This window comes from Procambarus clarkii, chromosome 56, assembly GCF_040958095.1.
Source record: "Procambarus clarkii isolate CNS0578487 chromosome 56, FALCON_Pclarkii_2.0, whole genome shotgun sequence".
Taxonomy (NCBI): Eukaryota; Metazoa; Arthropoda; class Malacostraca; order Decapoda; family Cambaridae; genus Procambarus; species Procambarus clarkii.
This window is the reverse complement of record NC_091205.1, coordinates 33,220,355-33,226,702: the sequence shown is the minus strand read 5'-3', so window position 1 is coordinate 33,226,702 and position 6,348 is coordinate 33,220,355.

The window sequence follows — 6,348 nt, the reverse complement described above, 5'->3', positions numbered from 1 at the left end:
ACTATTTTATCTTCCAAATGGTACCTTGTAACTGGCCTCCTGCTCCCTGCACCTGTCTTCATTACTTTTCATTTGCTTGAGTTATACTTTAAGAGCCATTTGTTGGACCATTCCTTCAGTTTGTCCAGGTTATCTTGTAACCTCATGCTGTCCTCCAGTCTTACTCCTTCCCATAATTGTGGCATCGTCAGCAAACATTGACAGAAATGAGTCAATACCCACTGGAAGATCATTTGTATATATCAGAAACAGGATAGGTCCGAGTACAGACCCCTGTGGCACTCCGCTGATGACATTATGCCATTCTGAGATCTGACCCCTTACAGTACCTCTCTGCTTCCTATTGCTTAGGCACTTCCTTAACCACTGTAGTACCATATCTGTTAGTCCTGCCTGTTTCTCCAATTTACGCAACAGCCTCTGATGAGGTACTTTGTCAAAGGCTTCCTGTCAGTCTAAGAAAATGAACTCACCCACACTTCTCTTTCTTGTTTAATCTTTGCCAACTGGTCGTGAATTCTAATAAACCTGTGAGGCAAGATTTGTTATCCATGAACTTATGTTGGTCGTGTCTCATGAAATCCCTTCTCTTCAAATGTGTCAGTAGGTATTTTTTCTCGCATGCACCTTACATGGTATATAAGTTAGGGACACTGGCCTGTAGTTTAGTGCATCTTGCCTGTCACCATTTTTGTATATTGGGACTTCATTAGCTGTCTTCCATATTTCTGGTAGGTCTCCCGTCTCCAGTGACTTATGGAAAACCATGGAGAGTTGCAAGCAAAGTGCTTCATCACACTCTTTTAGTATGCATGGTGAGACTCCATAAGGTTCAACAGCCCTTTTCACATCCAGATTCAACAGATACCTCCTAATCTCATCTTTGGTAATTTCGAAATGTTCCAACGCTGCCTGTTTTATTGCAACCTCTCTTAGTTCAGGGACTTCTCCTCATACTATTGCGAAGAACTCCTGGAATATCTTATTGAGTTCTTCACACATATTTTCATTCTTTGCGTATATGTCCTCACCCGTTTCTCGGTTTCATTACCTGTTCCTTCACTGTTGTTTTCCTCCTTATATGGTTGTAGAGCAGTTTTGGTTCGGTCTTGGCTTTATTTGCTATGTCATTTTCATACGGACTCTCAGCTTCTCTTCTAACACTGAGATACTCATTTCTGACCGTCTGGTATCTTCATTTGCTCTCTGGTGTCTGTTATTTTTGTAGTTCCTTCACATCCTAAGAAATGTACACTTTTTTTACTCAGAATGTTCGGTAATATGCACATTATTTGTGATGCGTGTACATTACATTATATATATTATATTAATATATATTAGTATATATTATATATATATATTATATATATATATATATATATATATATATATATTATATATATGTATTATATATATATATATATATGTATATATATATATATATGTATATATATATATATCTATATATGTATATATATATATATATATATATATATATATATATATATATATATATATATATATATATACTATATATATATATATATATATATATATATATATATATATATATATATATATATATATTATTAAATATGACCGAAAAAGTAACATTAATAATTCTAACACGAATTTTCTCAATATTTCGTATGTTTCTTTTCACTGTTGATGGTAATTGAAAAAATCAATTCTCCAAAATTCATTTTTATTTGGAGAATTGATTTTTCAATTACCATCAACAGTGAAAAGAAACATACGAAATATTGAGAAAATTCGTGTTAGAATTATTGATCTTACTTTTTCGGTCATATTTAATAATATATGTCTACAGGAAAGACTGCTACCAAAATATACTAACATAAAGGTGCAGTTTTAGGCCTCACCCTGAACCCTTCTAAATGTGAAATTATATGTTCCAACCAGGGCATCGTAGAGAGAATAGAGGGTCTTCTGCCAAATATCCATAAAACTAAACCTGAAGACAGCACACTCCTAGGAGCTCCCCTGGGGTTGAAAGCCATCGAGGAGGTCCTTGATAAGAAAATCGCCGACCTTAAGAGGATGGATGGGAGGATTGAGGATATTGATGCTCATGATGCACTCTACCTCATCACCAGATGTCTGTCCCTCCCCAGGTTAACTTACTTTCTGAGGTGTTCACCATCTTACAGTAGCCCAAAAACTAGGTGAGTATGACCGGTTACTGAAATCAATGCTAGAAAAACCCCTTAACCTCTCTTGATGACCTACAATGGAAACAAGCCTCTCTTCCCGTAAGACTTGGGGGTCTCGGAGTTCGAACAGCAACGCAAATCGCTGTTCCAGCCTTCCTGTCCTCCTTATCGGCATCCGACGACCTTGTGAAGGAAATTCTACCTGCCCACTTACATCAGCTGGCAGGTGTACATGATCCCAATTTTACGCGCTTGTGCCACAGAGTGGGCCTCTCGTGCAGGCCCATCACCTCAACCACCATCCCCGAAAGCCCACAAGCAATCCAGCTGGGATGGCCCCATTGTAGACCAAGTTGCTGCAGAGTGCCTGGGTGCTGCAACAACACAACACGACATTGCTCGCCTCACAGCAGTAAGCAGCCCCACATGCAGGGGATTTCCTGTTAGCAACCCCAATGTCGGCAACTGGCACGCGTCTCACACCACACGCCCTCCGAATTTGCTGTGGCCCTCCGCCTTGTTGCCCCAATCCACACCAGATATAGGTGTACTTTGCGGCGAGGTGGTGGCTGACAGGTACGGCCACCATGGCCTACTCTGCCAAAGCACAGGGGGGATGGCATTCGAGGCACAGTGAAATTAACGACATCATCAAGAGGAGTCTCACCACAGCTGGATGCCCAGCTGAAAGAGAGCCCGTTACCTAACGCCCCGTAACTCTGATGCTCTTATTGGTCGCCCGGATGGTATCACAGTGAACCCCTGGAAGAATGGCAAGCAGTTGGTATGAGACTACACATGCGTATCAACCCTGGCTAACACCTACATTGATCTTAGTGTTGCACAACCAGGTGGCGCTGCCACCCACAGGGAAGCAGCCAAATCCCGTAAGTACAGAGAACTGGATCACCACTACAATTTGGTCCCCATTGCTTCTGAGACAATCGGCGCCTGGGGTAAAAGTGCTACCAGTTTTTTGAAGAAACTGGGTTCTAGGTTCATTGAAACAACAAGGGACCCTATAGCTGCCAGCTTTCTTTTCCAGCGCCTCAGCGTGGCGATACAGAGGGGAAATGCGCACTGCATTCAGGGTTCCTGTCCGCCATCTGAGGAGCTGGAGGAACTCGACAACCTATGATAACCATCTTTGTACCCTATGTGTAACTCCGTTTTTGTAACAAAGTTCAAATAAAACAAATATATATGTGTACATACAAAAGAATGGAGGTGGAAGGAGAAGATAATATTAGTGTTCAGTGAGAAACCACAAGGTCTCCTCTGAATACTTTTTATTTTCTTCTCCGAGGCTATGGGTCCCCACATTGGCACCAGAGGTGGTACCCTTACACACATAAAAATATTATATTATATATTATATATATTATATATATATATATATATATATATATATATATATATATATATATATACATATATATATATATACATATACATATATATATATATATATATATATATATATATATATATATATATATATATATATGTATATATATATGCATTGTTATAATGCATAAGCAACAGGACTCCATTAAGGAACATATAATCTCTTCCCACAACCAGACCATCACCAGAGAAGTTTTAACAAACAACACAGAAATCATCGATAGATACAGCGATAGCAGGCGGCTTGACATCTGCGAAGCATTTACAGCGTTGTGGCTCAAACAAAATTCGTCAGTGAAGCACTTGTTCCGGAAGTGTTCGAACGAAATCAGTTGAGAGTTGTGTGTAAACCGTTTTTCATTCATAGACAGGGGGTTTGGCGGGTGCATGGAATCACTTTTGGGTCTTAGTTTGGAAGACGGGCTGAGGGGCAGCCGGCAGACCGCACCACAGCGTAAAGAATCATTTTGCGAAGCCAGTGTTTTGAGGATGAGACGACTCGCTCATGAGGACACTTTTCTTATCACAGCTTGAATCCGTGACCTTGAAAACTCTTAATTTGACAACTATATCACCAGAATCTCTATATCAGATGCAAATTAACAGATAGTGGGTGTCAGTGTGATATCTATCACTGAGTCACGTAGATCTCTGAACCCAGTAAATAAGTCTAGCTTTGTCCCTGAAGTCTTCATCTCACATCATCAACCATTTCCCAGCGGCCACAGAAACCAAGAGTGGTGTTGTTGGTTCGATGTTGAATCAACCTTCATTAACGTTAATTTAACGTTGAATAAACACTGATTCAACGTTGAATTAACGTTACACACAAATCACAATAGCGTGATACATCAAATGAACAAATCCACAAGGGCCGTGATAAGGGTTCGAACTTACGTCCAGCGCAGCAATCTATTAAGAACTTATGTCGTGACGCAGTCGACTAAGGCGCGTCTAGGATCATCAGTAGGCAAATTGGAATTCATGTTAAGGTAAAAGTCGAAAACAAATTCTTCTAAGAGACCATTGTTTTAAATGTTTAACTTAAAATTTCACATTTATTGAATACTTTGTTCTTAGTTACAGCACTATAATTTAGGGATTCATCTCTACAGACAAACTAACTGTTCATTAAACACTTGCTAAATATACCAAAAAAAGAGGTAATAATCGAGAACTATAAAGAATATAAAAAACAGAAAACAGACGGCTTTTGGTCTATACCAAGATTATCTACTAGGAACATTATGCTATGTCTATACTAATATTATACTAATATAGCTATACCAAAGGAAACTTAGAGTTGGTATAAATGGGGGTTAAGTCAGAGTGGGAAAATGTTGTAAGTAGAGTGCCTCAAGGCTCTGTTCTGGGATCTCTGGTATTCATAATATATATAAATGATTTAGATTCAGGTTTCAGCAACAATATTCCAAATTTCCTGATACAAAAATCTGGAGGGAAATAAACATGGAAAGACTCGCTATCACTTCAAGACGATCTAAATTGGGTTTTGAAATGGTCAAAAGATTGGCAGATGCAGTTTAATGCTGACAAATGTAAGGTTTTAAGGCTAGGTAATGATGATATAGTTACAAGATACGCTTGAAACAATTAAGGGATCCTACTTCTATTATGAACATAAGAATGAAGGTAACTACAGAAAACCTATTGACCCATAATTGACCCAACACCAGGTGTTCTATTACTAATCTTCAGGTTACCTTTGAAGGGAGTTAGTCGGCCGAGAGGAGAGCACGCTGGAATTGTGATCCTGTGGTCCCGAGTTCGATCCCGGGCACCGGCGAGAAACAATGGGCAGAGTTTCTTTCACTCTATGCCCTTGTTACCTAGCAGTAAAATAGGTACCTGGATGTTAGTCAGCTGTCAAGGGCTGCTTCCTGGGGGTGGAGGCCTGGTCGAGGACCGGGCCGCGGGGACACTAAAAAGCCCCGAAATCATACCAAAAAGATCAAGATAAGATACCTCAGGTTAAGATGCAGGCTAAGGGAGCTGGCGGCTAAGCGGACAGAACACTGTACGCGTGATCCTGTGGTCCCGGGTTCGATCTCGGGCGCCGGCGAGAAACAATGGGCAGAGTTTCTTTCACTCTATGCCCCTGTTACCTAGCAGTAAAATAGGTACCTGGATGTTAGTCAGCTGTCACGGGCTGCTTCCTGAGGGTGAAGGCCTGGTCGAGGATCGGGCCACGGGGACACTAAGCCCCGAAATCATCAAGATGAGCTCAAGATTACCTCGAGATGATTTCGGGGTTTAGCGTCCCGCGGCCCGGTCCTCGACCTGGCCTCCTTTTTGTTACATATCCCCAGGAAGCAGCCCCTAGCAACTGTATAACTCTGGGGTACCTATTTACTGCTAGGTGAACAGGGCATCAGGGTGAAAAACTGTTCATTTGTTTCCGCTTCGCCGTTGATCTAACCCGGAACTTTAGGACTACGAATCCCGGACGCTGTCCACTCAGCTGTCAGGCCCCCTTCAATAAATAAATTCCAGTGTTCTATTTGCCTTATAACGAACTTTTATGCATTGATTAAAGGGCCTATTTGATAGATACAATGTTGAACGGAATCTTGAGTTTTAACTGCAGCCTTAGCAAGGGCGTCAACTATCATTTTCCTGCAGGCCAATGTGAAGGAATCCACAACATTCTGAATCATTGGTAGAAATCCAATCTGAAATGATGAAGTGGGAATAGACAAGCAGAAGGCTCTCTCCTAACTCATCTTACACTACTAGTATTAACAAT